Raw genomic sequence first — 17,500 nt, 5'->3', positions numbered from 1 at the left:
TAGCCTAACTGTAGACTAACTATAGACTAACTGTAACTGTAGACTAACTGTAACTATAGCCTAACTGTAGACTAACTGTAACTATAAACTAATGGTAACTGTAGACTAACTGTAACTGTAGACTAACTATAACTATGACTAACTGTAGACTAGCTATAGACTAACTGTAACTGTAGACTAGCTATAGACTAACTGTAACTATAGACTAACTATAGACTAACTGTAGACTAACTGTAACTGTAGACTAGCTATAGACTAACTGTAACTGTAGACTAACTGTAACTGTAGACTAACTGTAACTGTGGACTAACTGTAGACTAACTGTAGACTAACTGTAACTGTAGACTAGCTATAGACTAACTGTAACTGTAGACTAACTGTAACTATAGACCAACTGTAGACTAACTGTAGACTAACTGTAACTGTAGACTAGCTATAGACTAACTGTAACTGTAGACTAACTGTAACTATAGCCTAACTGTAGACTAACTGTAACTATAAACGAATGGTAACTGTAGACTAACTGTAACTGTAGACTAACTATAACTATGACTAACTGTAGACTAGCTATAGACTAACTGTAACTGTAGACTAACTGTAACTATAGACTAACTGTAGACTAGCTATAGACTAACTGTAACTGTAGACTAACTGTAACTAACTGGTACTGTAGACTAACTATAGACTAACTGTAGACTAACTATAGACTAACTGTAGACTAACTGTAACTATAGCCTAACTGTAGACTAACTAACTATAGACTAACTGTAGACTAACTGTAACTATAGCCTAACTGTAACTGTAGACTAACTGTAACTATAGACTAACTGTAGACTAACTGTAACTGTAGACTAACTGTAACTATAGACTAACTGTAGACTAACTGTAACTATAGACTAACTGTAGACTAACTGTAACTGTAGACTAACTGTAGACTAACTGTAACTATAAACTAATGGTAACTATAGACTAACTGTAATTGTAGACTAACTGTAGACTAACTGTAACTATAGACTAACTGTAACTATAGCCTAACTGTAACTGTAGACTAACTGTAACTATAAACTAATGGTAACTGTAGACTAACTGTAGACTAACTGTAACTATAGCCTAACTGTAACTGTAGACTAACTGTAACTATAAACTAATGGTAACTGTAGACTAACTGTAGACTAACTGTAACTATAAACTAACTGTAGACTAACTGTAACTGTAGACTAACTGTAGACTAACTGTAACTATAAACTAATGGTGACTGTAGACTAACTGTAGACTAACTGTAACTATAGACTAACTGTAGACTAACTGTAACTATAAACTAATGGTAACTGTAGATTAACTGTAACTATAGACTAACTGTAGACTAACTGTAACTGTAGACTAACTGTAGACTAACTGTAACTATAAACTAATGGTAACTGTAGACTAACTGTAGACTAACTGTAACTATAGACTAACTGTAGACTAACTGTAACTGTAGACTAACTGTAGACTAACTGTAACTATAAACTAATGGTAACTGTAGACTAACTGTAGACTAACTGTAACTATAGACTAACTGTAGACTAACTGTAACTGTAGACTAACTGTAGACTAACTGTAACTATAAAGTAATGGTAACTGTAGACTAACTGTAACTGTAGACTAACTATAACTATGACTAACTGTAGACTAGCTATAGACTAACTGTAACTGTAGACTAGCTATAGACTAACTATAGACTAACTGTAACTGTAGACTAACTGTAACTGTAGACTAGCTATAACTGTAGACTAGCTATAGACTAACTGTAACTGTAGACTAACTGTAACTATAGACTAACTGTAGATTAACTATAGACTAACTGTACCTATAGCCTAACTGTAGACTAACTGTAACTATAAACTAATGGTAACTGTAGACTAACTGTAGACTAACTGTAACTATAGACTAACTGTAGACTAACTGTAGACTAACTGTAGACTAACTGTAGACTAACTGTAACTATAAACTAACTGTAGACTAACTGTAACTGTAAACTAACTATAGACTAACTGTAACTGTAGACTAACTGTAGACTAACTGTAACTGTAGACTAGCTATAGACTAACTGTAACTGTAGACTAACTGTAACTATAGCCTAACTGTAGACTAACTGTAACTATAAACTAATGGTAACTGTAGACTAACTGTAGACTAACTGTAACTATAGACTAACTGTAGACTAACTATAGACTAACTGTAGACTAACTGTAGACTAACTGTAACTATAGACTAGCTATAGACTAACTGTAACTGTAGACTAACTGTAACTATAGACTAACTGTAACTATAGACTAACTGTAACTGTAGACTAACTGTAGACTAACTGTAACTGTAGACTAGCTATAGACTAACTGTAACTCTAGACTAACTGTAACTATAGCCTAACTGTAGACTAACTGTAACTATAAACTAATGGTAACTGTAGACTAACTGTAGACTAACTGTAACTATAGACTAACTGTAGACTAACTGTAGCCTAACTGTAGACTAACTGTAGACTAACTGTAACTATAGACTAGCTATAGACTAACTGTAACTGTAGACTAACTGTAACTATAGCCTAACTGTAGACTAACTGTAACTATAAACTAACTGTAGACTAACTGTAGACTAACTGTAACTATAAACTAATGGTAACTGTAGACTTACATGTAACTGTAGACTAACTATAACTATGACTAACTGTAGACTAGCTATAGACTAACTGTAACTGTAGACTAACTGTAACTATAGACTAACTGTAGACTAACTATAGACTAACTGTAACTGTAGACTAACTGTAACTATAGCCTAACTGTAGACTAACTGTAACTATAAACTAATGGTAACTGTAGACTAACTGTAGACTAACTGTAACTATAGACTAACTGTAGACTAACTGTAGACTAACTGTAGACTAACTGTAGACTAACTGTAACTATAGACTAGCTATAGACTAACTGTAACTGTAGACTAACTGTAACTATAGCCTAACTGTAGACTAACTGTAACTATAAACTAACTGTAGCCTAACTGTAGACTAACTGTAACTATAAACGAATGGTAACTGTAGACTAACTGTAACTGTAGACTAACTATAACTATGACTAACTGTAGACTAGCTATACACTAACTGTAACTGTAGACTAACTGTAACTATACACTAACTGTAGACTAACTATAGACTAACTGTAACTATAGACTAACTGTAACTATAGACTAACTGTAGACTAACTGTAGACTAACTATAGACTAACTGTAACTATAGCCTAACTGTAGACTAACTGTAACTATAAACTAATGGTAACTGTAGACTAACTGTAACTGTAGACTAACTATAACTATGACTAACTGTAGACTAGCTATAGACTAACTGTAACTGTAGACTAACTGTAACTGTAGACTAGCTATAACTGTAGACTAGCTATAGACTAACTGTAACTGTAGACTAACTGTAACTATAGACTAACTGTAGACTAACTATAGACTAACTGTAACTGTAGACTAACTATAGACTAACTGTAACTGTAGACTAACTGTAACTATAGACTAGCTATAGACTAACTATAGACTAACTGTAACTGTAGACTAACTGTAACTGTAGACTAACTGTAACTGTAGACTAACTGTAACTGTAGACTAACTGTAAACTAACTGTAACGGTGGACTAACTTGAACTAACTGTAGACTAACCTTAACTAACTGTAGACTAACTTGAACTAACTGTAGACTAACTGGTACTGTAGACTAACTTTAACTAACTGTAGACTAACTTTAACTAACTGTAACTGTAGACCAACTATAGACCACCTATAGACCACCTATAGACTAACTGTAACTATAGACTAACTGTAGACGAACTGTAGACTAACTATAGACTAACTGTAACTGTAGACTAACTGTAGACTAACTGTAACTATAGACTAACTGTAGACTAACTGTAACTGTAGACTAACTGTAGACTAACTGTAACTATAAACTAATGGTAACTGTAGACTAACTGTAGACTAACTGTAACTATAGACTAACTGTAGACTAACTGTAACTGTAGACTAACTGTAGACTAACTGTAACTATAAAGTAATGGTAACTGTAGACTAACTGTAACTGTAGACTAACTATAACTATGACTAACTGTAGACTAGCTATAGACTAACTGTAACTGTAGACTAGCTATAGACTAACTATAGACTAACTGTAACTGTAGACTAACTGTAACTGTAGACTAGCTATAACTGTAGACTAGCTATAGACTAACTGTAACTGTAGACTAACTGTAACTATAGACTAACTGTAGATTAACTATAGACTAACTGTACCTATAGCCTAACTGTAGACTAACTGTAACTATAAACTAATGGTAACTGTAGACTAACTGTAGACTAACTGTAACTATAGACTAACTGTAGACTAACTGTAGACTAACTGTAGACTAACTGTAGACTAACTGTAACTATAAACTAACTGTAGACTAACTGTAACTGTAAACTAACTATAGACTAACTGTAACTGTAGACTAACTGTAGACTAACTGTAACTGTAGACTAGCTATAGACTAACTGTAACTGTAGACTAACTGTAACTATAGCCTAACTGTAGACTAACTGTAACTATAAACTAATGGTAACTGTAGACTAACTGTAGACTAACTGTAACTATAGACTAACTGTAGACTAACTATAGACTAACTGTAGACTAACTGTAGACTAACTGTAACTATAGACTAGCTATAGACTAACTGTAACTGTAGACTAACTGTAACTATAGACTAACTGTAACTATAGACTAACTGTAACTGTAGACTAACTGTAGACTAACTGTAACTGTAGACTAGCTATAGACTAACTGTAACTCTAGACTAACTGTAACTATAGCCTAACTGTAGACTAACTGTAACTATAAACTAATGGTAACTGTAGACTAACTGTAGACTAACTGTAACTATAGACTAACTGTAGACTAACTGTAGACTAACTGTAACTATAAACTAACTGTAGACTAACTGTAGACTAACTATAGCCTAACTGTAGACTAACTGTAACTATAAACTAACTGTAGACTAACTGTAGACTAACTGTAACTATAAACTAATGGTAACTGTAGACTTACATGTAACTGTAGACTAACTATAACTATGACTAACTGTAGACTAGCTATAGACTAACTGTAACTGTAGACTAACTGTAACTATAGACTAACTGTAGACTAACTATAGACTAACTGTAACTGTAGACTAACTGTAACTATAGCCTAACTGTAGACTAACTGTAACTATAAACTAATGGTAACTGTAGACTAACTGTAGACTAACTGTAACTATAGACTAACTGTAGACTAACTGTAGACTAACTGTAGACTAACTGTAGACTAACTGTAACTATAGACTAGCTATAGACTAACTGTAACTGTAGACTAACTGTAACTATAGCCTAACTGTAGACTAACTGTAACTATAAACTAACTGTAGCCTAACTGTAGACTAACTGTAACTATAAACGAATGGTAACTGTAGACTAACTGTAACTGTAGACTAACTATAACTATGACTAACTGTAGACTAGCTATACACTAACTGTAACTGTAGACTAACTGTAACTATACACTAACTGTAGACTAACTATAGACTAACTGTAACTATAGACTAACTGTAACTATAGACTAACTGTAGACTAACTGTAGACTAACTATAGACTAACTGTAACTATAGCCTAACTGTAGACTAACTGTAACTATAAACTAATGGTAACTGTAGACTAACTGTAACTGTAGACTAACTATAACTATGACTAACTGTAGACTAGCTATAGACTAACTGTAACTGTAGACTAACTGTAACTGTAGACTAGCTATAACTGTAGACTAGCTATAGACTAACTGTAACTGTAGACTAACTGTAACTATAGACTAACTGTAGACTAACTATAGACTAACTGTAACTGTAGACTAACTATAGACTAACTGTAACTGTAGACTAACTGTAACTATAGACTAGCTATAGACTAACTATAGACTAACTGTAACTGTAGACTAACTGTAACTGTAGACTAACTGTAACTGTAGACTAACTGTAACTGTAGACTAACTGTAAACTAACTGTAACGGTGGACTAACTTGAACTAACTGTAGACTAACCTTAACTAACTGTAGACTAACTTGAACTAACTGTAGACTAACTGGTACTGTAGACTAACTTTAACTAACTGTAGACTAACTTTAACTAACTGTAACTGTAGACCAACTATAGACCACCTATAGACCACCTATAGACTAACTGTAACTATAGACTAACTGTAGACGAACTGTAGACTAACTATAGACTAACTGTAACTGTAGACTAACTGTAGACTAACTATAGACTAACTGTAACTGTATACTAACTGTAAATGTAGACTCAATGTAACTGTAGACTAACTGTAGACTAACTATAGACTAACTGTAACTGTAGACTAACTGTAAATGTAGACTCACTATAGACACACTGTAGACTACCTATAGACTAACTGTAGACTAACTATAGACTAACTGTAACTGTAGACTAACTGTAGACTAACTGTAACTGAAGACTAACTGTAACTGTAGACTAACTGTAGACTAACTATAGACTAACTATAGACTAACTGTAACTGAAGACTAACTGTAACTGAAGACTAACTGTAGACTAACTATAGACTAACTGTAACTGAAGACTAACTGTAACTGTAGACTAACTGTAACTGTAGACTAACTGTAGACTAACTGTAGACTGGCTATAGACTAACTGTAGACTAACTGTAGACTAGCTATAGACTAACTGTAGACTAACTGTAACTGTGGACTAACTGTAGACTAACTATAGACTAACTGTAACTGTAGACTAACTGTAGACTAACTGTAACTGTAGACTAACTGTAGACTAACTATAGACTAACTTTAGACTACCTGTAACTGTAGACTAACTGTAACTGTGGACTAACTGTAGACTAACTATAGACTAACTGTAACTGTAGACTAACTGTAACTGTGGACTAACTGTAGACTAACTGTAACTATAGACTAACTGTAGACCAACTGTAACTATAGACTAACTGTAACTGTAGACTAACTGTAGACTAACTGTAACTATAGACTAACTGTAGACCAACTGTAACTGTAGACTAACTGTAGACTAACTATAGACTAACTGTAGACTAACTGTAGACTAGCTATAGACTAACTGTAACTGTAGACTAACTGTAGACTAACTATAGACTAACTGTAACTGTAGACAAACTGTAACTGTGGACTAACTGTAGACTAACTATAGACCCCTCTCCTCTCCTCTCCTCTCCTCTCCTCTCCTCTCCTCTCCTCTCCTCTCCTCTCCTCTCCTCTCCTCTCCTCTCCTCTCCTCTCCTCTCCTCTCCTCTCCTCTCCTCTCCTCTCCTCTCCTCTCCTCTCCTCTCCTCTCCTCTCCTCTCCTCTCCTCTCCTCTCCTCTCCTCTCCTCTCCTCTCCTCTATTCTCTCCTCTCCTCTCTCCTCTATTCTCTCCTCTATTCTCGCCTCTCCTCTCTCCTCTATTCTCTCCTCTATTCTCTCCTCTATTCTCTCCTCTATTCTCTCCTTCTTTCTCTCCTCTACTGCCCCAGACTATTGTATAGATCATTGATAGTTCACTCCACAGAGGCATAGACTATAGTTGGACAACAGGCATGAAACATGGATACATCTCAGCATTTTTTTAGGTCCGAAAAACATTAGATAAACCTTGACATTTTGCGTGACCTATCACCTTACCATGCTATGTTTTTCAAAAGCTAGCCGTCTCTCGTGTTATGTTTCGCGGGCGTAGACTGTGTCCCTACATGTTGCACTAGGCACTCTGGTCAGCACTACTACACTATATAAGGAACAGGGTGCTATTTGGGACAGAGTCATAGTGTTTCTGTTTGATGAGGTCCAGCTATGTAACCTGGATTAGAGAGCCATGTCATACAGATGAAGACTGATAACAGTGTACTGAGCCTGAAATACCCCCTGATAGCTTCCAGATGTCACCGATTCTGTTCGTTACACTTACTGAACCCAGACCTGTTGATCTGAGTACGAACAGTAGACTATAATTTACACTTACTGAACCCAGACCTGTTGATCTGAGTACGAACAGTAGACTATCATTTCTTCATCTGTCAGCAGGCTGTCATTCTGAAAGTAATGCAAACAATATTTACATAGACACTAGCACATACAGACTGGGTTATTACACTGGGATATTAGACTGGGTTATTAGACTGGGTTATTACACTAGCACATACAGACTGGGTTATTCAACTGGGATATTAGACTGGGTTATTAGACTGGGATATTAGACTGGGTTCTTAGACTGGGTTATTAGACTGGGATATTAGACTGGGTTATTAGACTGGGTTATTAGACTGGGCTATTACACTGGGTTATTAGACTGTGCTATCAGCCTGGGTTATTAGACTGGGTTATTAGCCTGGGTTATTAGACTGTGTTATTAGACTGGGCTAATAGACTGGGTTTTTATAATGGGCTATTAGACTGGGTTATTAGACTGGGCTATTAGACTGGGTTATTAGACTGGGCTATTAGACTGGGTTATTAGACTGGGTTATTAGACTGGGTTATTAGACTGGGTTATTAGACTGGGCTATTAGACTGGGTTATTAGACTGGGCTATTAGACTGGGCTATTAGACTGGGTTATTAGACTGGGCTATTAGACTGGGTTATTAGACTGGGCTATTAGACTGGGTTATTAGACTGGGTAATTAGACTGGGTTATTAGACTGGGCTATTAGACTGGGTTATTAGACTGGGTTATTAGACTGGGTTATTAGAATACTTACAGATATGCCCCCTGAAGGCTTCCTCTTTCTAAAAGTATTCTGTTGTTTGTGTTGCGACACTAAGAACACAATATTTTCCAGACACGGCAACTACTTCCTTTCTTCAGTCATAGGTCATAAGTTCTTACTTCTGCACCACAGTCATATCAGGAATGTTAAAAAGATATATATATATATATAAAATTAAAAAAGAACAAACAACGTGTTTTGTAATTTGCTGGATCAGCAAGTAACCAGACCTTTTCATCTTAGAAAGAACAGGCTATATGGTCCTCATCTGTCCACAGCCGTTGTTCCCATTGGAGACATCCATATGAAGACAGTACGCACTTCTGTAAGTCGCTCTGCTGCAAAGTGTCTGCTAAATGGCATATTGTACATGAAATATATTATTATATTATTGAAATGCAAATAATGTTTAGTCTGATTTCCATTGAGATTGGCAGTAGGTATTATGTATGAACGGGTAGTTGGTATATGAGGACCAAACTCTCCATCCTGTATGTAGCTCCAGGTTTATATGGGACAGTAGAAACATCTGTGTAGAAACATATCACCACATCCGTCAAGTACCTAGAAAAAATGAGCGTGTGTGTGTGTGTGTGTGTGTGTGTGTGACTGTGTGTGTGTGACTGTGTGAGTGTGTGTCCATATCAGCAGTAGTACACTACCAGAACAGTGCAGTAGTGATTTGGCTGGTGTCATCCCTGAGCTCTAGGCTCTACCTGCTATTCAACATCCAATCAGATTCAGAGGACCAATCAGAGGACATGCTGTCCTGATCACTCTAAATGCCATCAGAAAGGGGTCATGGCTAGACGGGTTTCAGCTTTTGTCAAATTCAATTGTGTGTGTGTGTGTGTGTGTGACTGTGTGTGTGTGTGTGTGTGTGTGTGTGTGTGTGTGTGTGTGTGTGTGTGTGTGTGTGTGTGTGTGTGTGTGTGTGTGTGTGTGTGTGTGTGTGTGTGTGTGTGTGTGTGTGTGTGTGTTTGTGTTTGTGTTTGTGTTTGTTTGTGTGTGTGTGTGTGTGTGTGCGTGTGTGTGTGTGACTGTGTGTGTGTGTGACTGTGTGTGTGACTGTGTGTGTGTGACTGTTTGTGTTTGTGTTTGTGTGTGTGTGTGTGTGTGTGTGTGTGTGTGTGTGTGTGTGTGTGTGTGTGTGTGTGTGTGTGTGTGTGTGTGTGTGTGTGTGTGTGTGTGTGTGTGTGACTGTGTGTGTGTGTGTGTGTGTGTGTGTGTGTGTGTGTGTGTGTGTGTGTGTGTGTGTGTGTGTGTGTGTGTGTGTGTGTGTGTGACTGTGTGAGTGTGTGTCCATATCAGCAGTAGTACACTACCAGAACAGTGCAGTAGTGATTTGGCTGGTGTCATCCCTGAGCTCTAGGCTCTACCTGCTATTCAACATCCAATCAGATTCCATCACAGACAGAGGACATGCTGTCCTGATCACTCTAAATGCCATCAGAAAGGGGTCATGGCTAGACGGGTTTCAGCTTTTGTCAAATTCAAGTCAGATTTGACTTTTCCTAGCAGGTTAGGAAACCTTATGTAGCAGGTTAGGATCATTAACGTTTTAGGTTAGGAGAATTAGGTTAAGGTTAGGAAAAGGTTAGGGTTAAGGTTAGCTAAAATGCAAAAAAAAAAGATTTGACCTTACTTTGACAAAAGCTGGATCCATTCTAGCCATAACCATTAAAAGTGAGGAAGGAAAGAAGCCATTTTTATGGAAACTACCCTAAAGGGTTTTCCAATGTTCATGACAATTGTTGTATGGCATAACAATTAGACAGAGGACAGGTATGTATGTGTTTTGTACTTTAGCCAACTCCTCTCTGACCATCATTACGATACTATAACCTACTATGAAAACAATAGTCAATAGTCAAAAAAAAATCTGAATCTAACCTGCATTGTCCCAGGTCTGTTTGTGTTTCAGCCAACTTCTCTCTGAGGACATGTGGGATACTCTGCCAACAACAGTCAGGATTTAGATTACATTAAATAAAGATCACACAGATCTGTCATACTCTGCCAACAACAGTCGGGATTTAGATTAGATTAGATTAAATAAAGATCACACAGATCTGATATACTCTGCCAACAACAGTCAGGATTTAGATTAGATTAAATAAAGATCACACAGATCTGTCATACTCTGCCAACAACAGTCAGGATTTAGATTAGATTAGATTAAATAAAGATCACACAGATCTGGGACCAGGCTACTCACTTAGAATCCACACAACATCTCAAGAGTGGAAGAAGAGAACATCTTTGTGAGTGTGTTCTATGGATGAAAAGATCAGCGTTCTAAACTAACACTGAGTTCCAAACGTATCAAAGGAGAGCAGACACAATGCCTCCATTTTAGAGACGTTTTTAGAGGTTTACACACAATGCTTGGTGGAAGAGAAACAAACCAACAGACCTACAGTGGTTCCTCCTCTAAAAGTTTTGAGCTTACACCGCGGCACTTAGAGGTACCCAGCATCACAGCTTCATTGCTCCAGACCACCACAAGGGGGAGTTAGAGCACTCATTATGCAATCGGGTCACACGGTTTTTATATGACCAAGTGGTTCCAATGACGAATTTGACGTGAGCCACCTGTCCCTGGTGACTTTCTTCAGCAAAGATGCCTGAAAAAAACATTATGGTGGAAGCAAATGTAAGTCTTTATAACGTCATAACGAGTCAAACAAAACATGTAGAATTGAGAGGAATATGTTAGTTAATGTAGAGACAAACGATTGTACATATTCTTCGGTCATAAAGTTAATTTCCGAAAATCTCTATTTAGCACGTTTCTTTCAGTCATATCCAATACCAGGAGTATCAAACTCCATTCTTTACCTTATCTTATTCTAGTTCTTTATCCAATACCAGGAGTATCAAACTCCATTCTTTACCTTATCTTATTCTAGTTCTTTATCCAATACCAGGAGTATCAAACTCCATTCTTTACCTTATCTTATTCTAGTTCTTTATCCAATACCAGGAGTATCAAACTCCATTCTTTACCTTATCTTATTCTAGTTCTTTATCCAATACCAGGAGTATCAAACTCCATTCTTTACCTTATCTTATTCTAGTTCTTTATCCAATACCAGAAGTATCAAACTCCATTCTTTACCTTATCTTATTCTAGTTCTTTATCCAATACCAGGAGTATCAAACTCCATTCTTTACCTTATCTTATTCTAGTTCTTTATCCAATACCAGGAGTATCAAACTCCATTCTTTACCTTATCTTATTCTAGTTCTTTATCCAATACCAGGAGTATCAAACTCCATTCTTTACCTTATCTTATTCTAGTTCTTTATCCAATACCAGGAGTATCAAACTCCATTCTCTACCTTATCTTATTCTAGTTCTTTATCCAATACCAGAAGTATCAAACTCCATTCTTTACCTTATCTTATTCTAGTTCTTTATCCAATACCAGGAGTATCAAACTCCATTCTTTACCTTATCTTATTCTAGTTCTTTATCCAATACCAGAAGTATCAAACTCCATTCTTTACCTTATCTTATTCTAGTTCTTTATCCAATACCAGGAGTATCAAACTCCATTCTTTACCTTATCTTATTCTAGTTCTTTATCCAATACCAGGAGTATCAAACTCCATTCTTTACCTTATCTTATTCTAGTTCTTTATCCAATACCAGAAGTATCAAACTCCATTCTTTACCTTATCTTATTCTAGTTCTTTATCCAATACCAGAAGTATCAAACTCCATTCTTTACCTTATCTTATTCTAGTTCTTTATCCAATACCAGGAGTATCAAACTCCATTCTTTACCTTATATTATTCTAGTTCTTTATCCAATACCAGAAGTATCAAACTCCATTCTTTACCTTATCTTATTCTAGTTCTTTATCCAATACCAGGAGTATCAAACTCCATTCTTTACCTTATCTTATTCTAGTTCTTTATCCAATACCAGGAGTATCAAACTCCATTCTTTACCTTATCTTATTCTAGTTCTTTATCCAATACCAGAAGTATCAAACTCCATTCTTTACCTTATCTTATTCTAGTTCTTTATCCAATACCAGAAGTATCAAACTCCATTCTTTACCTTATCTTATTCTAGTTCTTTATCCAATACCAGGAGTATCAAACTCCATTCTTTACCTTATCTTATTCTAGTTCTTTATCCAATACCAGAAGTATCAAACTCCATTCTTTACCTTATCTTATTCTAGTTCTTTATCCAATACCAGGATACCAGTCTTGATCTTATCTTATTCTAGTTCTTTATCCAATACCAGGATACCAGTCTTTACCTTATCTTATTCTAGTTCTTTATCCAATACCAGGTGTATCACATTCCATTCTTTGAATGATGCTGAGTCTGCATGTATGTATTACAATTATACACTTCAACAGTGTTTACCAATCTTGGTCCTGGGACATCAATGGTTACACATTGTAACTATGCAATAGACTAGAACCATGATTTAACTAGTTAAAGGCTGATTTGTAATTCATATATACAGAATAAAAAACAGTACATCCTGCCAGCATGCCCAGAAGCTTGCTGAATGACTCGTGGAAGAGAGCGAGGAACCAGATGGGAGTAACAATCCAGGCTATTTGGTCTGAGACCAGCATAATACTGTAATGAAACAAGCAGGTTTCTAACCCTCAACAATCTAACCCGAAGTCCAGCATGCTATCGACTGTGTCTAAATGTATTAATTGGGGTTGGGGCCGATTGTGGCTAAAAATACGTAATCAATTGGAATCTTTAACGTGCAAAGGGGGGAAATTATTATTATTAGTGTAGCAGGATGGGCTATTAGCTGAATAATAGACTATTCAACCTTTACTAAAGAATTGTATAATAGCCGAGCTAGGTGTGAACCCCACTCCCTCCCCAACTTGCAACAAATCATTTGTATTTATCTTTCCACATCTACCTATGTATCTATCTAAACACGGTTAATGTTCTGGGGAAGAAAAAAGCAACAGTTGAGTTTATTTCTTCGGAGCCTAGACCTATATAAAATAAGTTAACTGTCTGAGGTAGGCTATGAGACTTAACAGCCTAATAAAAGTAGTATTTTTTAAAAATGAGTCCAACTGGTCCAAAATGTAGCATCCTATATAAAACAATAATTTAAAGAAAAAAAGTTTGCACGTTCGAAACTAAAACAATGGTACTAATAATTAAAAGCACACATTTGTAAATCCCAAACTCTAGAAGTAATTGGAAAGGTAGATACAAATTATGTGTGACATTGTGCTTACAATAAAAGATGTAGCCCATCATGCAAATGTTTCCTATTAGCAGGACAATAGACATTTTATAGCCCGACTACTCTTGTGAAAATCCCTCAACTTGCAATGTATTCCATGCTTAAGTACTCTAAAGTGTTACATTTCTAACTCAAAAGAGCACTTCATCAACATCTTTATGCATTCGATAATCTTCTTGATCTTCTTCCTTTTGTTCTGTAGCCATTTTGAGCAAATTGCTCAAGGGTCACGGTTGATTTGTCTGTGAAGATGTTATTGAATGTCTGGCCAGATCCATGCCTGGGCCTGCAGGACGCGAGGTTATTTGTTTGTCAGACGAATCATTGGAATTGTTGACTCACTCACGCGTTGAAAAGGGCGAGGAACGGAACCCGAGGTCACAGTCCACGCCAGGCACACCTGTGAGCCCTGGAACTCCAGCTGTTACAGGCAGAGTCAACATACCTGGCGGGTTCATCAGGTCGTGGGTTCACCCTGACATTTCCATTCCTCTTCTGGCAACAGAACTTGACCAACTGCTCACCAGGCACAGCTCGGACCGTTATGCTGTTCTGTTATTCCAAGGATGTGTAACGGAAGAGAAATACCACGAGAAGACACAGAATACATACATACATTCCCACTGTGGAGGTCTATATCAGCACCGTTTCACGCTACTCTGAGACAAGCCTGGATATAGGAACATTTTCAAATATTCCATGATATTCTTAAAATATGTGTTGACTGAATATAAGCATGTGATGTCTGCTAAATAATCAAGTTAGGTTTCTCCAGAAATAAATCATTCTGAATAACAAACTGGCTTTATTTACAAATGAGTGAGAATGTCTCACCCCATGTTCAAGAATGGCCTTTTACTCACTCACTCTAGGTTTAATGAGAACTACTTTTTAAACAAAGCAATTATTGTTATTAATTCATTTAGAATTATATAAAAGCCCCTTAGATATTCTCAGATATTCTCATAGATCCTAACAGAAAATGCCCCTTAGATATTAATATAGAGTCCTCCAATCCACTAAATGTAATTATTGGCGGAGAGTCACATCATTGAAAAAAATATTTGTAGATATATTGTTAAAATGGTGTAGGTCTTATTTATTTAAAGAGGATATTGAAGTTAGAAGCAAAAGCCTACAACTATTTTAGCACCATTTTGCGCTGCTCTGAGACAAGCATGGGGACTCTGAGACAAGCTCGGGAACTCTGAGACAAGCTCGGGAACTCTGAGACAAGCACGGGAACTCTGAGACAAGCTCGGGAACTCTGAGACAAGCACGGGAACTCTGAGACAAGCTCGGGAACTCTGAGACAAGCTCGGGAACTCTGAGACAAGCTTGGGAACTCTGAGACAAGCTTGGGAACTCTGAGACAAGCCTACTCCTTCCGGGGTTAGAGATTTGATCTCTAAAAGCAATGGAGGTTACTAAACTAACCTGAGAATATCTCTGTTTGACTTGTTCTCATTTAGTTTGTTTATTAGGAGTATTTGATTTAAACAAAGCCTTTCACTCTATACCCAAGGACTTCCGTCTGAATTTCAGCTATGTATTTCACTTTATTTGTTTCCTCTACTGTTGAGGAAGTCATATTGAATTTAAAATGAATCCCAGTCAAATTCTTTCCATCAAGCTTGGTCAATACAACCTGACAAAAGACACACGTTCAGGTTTTCCAAGGGGATTGATTGGCTACAGATATCTGTTATCTTTGATGTTGATTGGATACAGATATCTGTTATCTTTGATGTTGATTGGATACAGATATCTGTTATCTTTGATGTTGATTGGATACAGATATCTGTTATCTTTGATGTTGATTGGATACAGATATCTGTTATCTTTGATGTTGATTGGATACAGATATCTGTTATCTTTGATGTTGATTGGATACAGATATCTGTTATCTTTGATGTTGATTGGATACAGATATCTGTTATCTTTGATGTTGATTGGATACAGATATCTGTTATCTTTGATGTTGATTGGATACAGATACTCTGTTATCTTTGATATGGATTGGATACTTAAGGTCTGACAAGCAGGGCAAAGACTGTGTTGATTGTATTTTGAAACTGTATTTCAGTATGAAAATGTACACTCTACATTACTACTTCCCTACTGTAAGTCACTCTGGATAAGAGCATCTGCTAAATGACTAACATGTAAGTGTTGTTGTAATTACAGATGTGGCTGTTTCCCCATGAAGGACTGCAGCTTTAATACACCGCACACACTTTCTGTGAGACACACACACACACACTCCATACCTTAAAAAACTTACTGACACAACTAATACACACTCAGTCGCTTCAACTGAAGAGAATGAGTCTCGACAATTGTGTCAGACTTTGTAACTTACAAACAGCTCTAGAAACAGTAGTAAAAAACACAGACCTATTGAATACACAGACCTATTGAACACACAGACATACTGAACACAGCCATATTGAACACAGACTTATTGAAGACAGACATATTGAACACACAGACATTTTGAACAAACGTACCTACTGAACACACACTCTTACTTGAGAGAACCTAGCAACACGACACACACACTTTAATTGAAGTAAATTAGTCTCAACAATAAACACACAGACTGACACCATACCTGTAGGTGGGGAATCAGTGGGATGATCCAGTCAGTGAGTCCGCTTAGAGACAAGCTGACAGGGAGCAAATGTGTCCTGCAGTCTGCTCAGCTACTGCTCAAAGCCTCACACTCAGTAGAGACGCCTAGCGCTCACACTCAGTCGAGACGCCTAGCGCTCACACTCAGTCGAACTCACGCAGTGGAGACACAAAAGCGGGTGTGTGTTGTCCACTCCAAATGGGGCATGAGGGAACACACAGGGTGGAAAGAGAGAGACAGACGGAGAGAGAGGGAGAGACGGAGAGAGAGAGAGAGAGACGGAGAGAGAAATGGAGCGAGAGAAGGAGGAAGAGAGAGATCTGCTCACTCCATCTGCTGGAGTTAATCAGTCGGCAGAGTATCGCTGCCAAGGAATCACTTCACGTAAACAGTGTGACAGGACAAGGGGAGGGGGAGAGGAGGAGGAGGGGAAAGAGAGGGAGGGAGAGGAGGAGGAGGGGAAAGAGAGGGAGGGGGAGAGGAGGAGGAGGGGAAAGAGAGGGAGGGAGAGAGGAGGAGGAGGGGAAAGAGAGGGAGGGGGAGAGGAGGAGGAGGGGAAAGAGAGGGAGGGAGAGGAGGAGGAGAGAAAAGAGAGGGAGGGAAGAGGAGGAGGAGGGGAAAGAGAGGGGGGGGAGGAGGAGGAGGAGTAGGGGAAAGAGAGGGAGGGAGAGGAGGAGGAGGGGAAAGAGAGGGAGGGGGAGAGGAGGAGGAGGAGGAAGGGAAGAGAGGGAGGGGGAGAGGAGGAGGAGGGGAAAGAGAGGGAGGGAGA

General features: G+C 37.5%; 1 protein-coding gene across 3 annotated transcripts in view; it reads right to left on the bottom strand.

The window, feature by feature from the left end:
• LOC109906818 (rho GTPase-activating protein 6) overlaps window positions 1-17,500 on the bottom strand; it is a 135,580-nt gene that overhangs the window by 69,441 nt on the left and 48,639 nt on the right. The window contains exon 1 of one of the 3 annotated variants that reach the window (XM_031791798.1): window positions 16,711-17,125. The exons of the other annotated variants lie outside the window; for them this stretch is intronic. The gene's annotated coding sequence lies outside the window, so the exon portion shown is untranslated. Of the gene's footprint in view, window positions 1-16,710; window positions 17,126-17,500 lie in introns of those variants that run through there. 3 annotated transcript variants of the gene reach the window in all.

This window comes from Oncorhynchus kisutch, linkage group LG16 (genome assembly GCF_002021735.2).
Source record: "Oncorhynchus kisutch isolate 150728-3 linkage group LG16, Okis_V2, whole genome shotgun sequence".
Lineage (NCBI taxonomy): Eukaryota > Metazoa > Chordata > Actinopteri > Salmoniformes > Salmonidae > Oncorhynchus > Oncorhynchus kisutch.
Note: the sequence above shows the minus strand (reverse complement) of the source record. Positions and strands in the feature narration are given on the sequence as shown.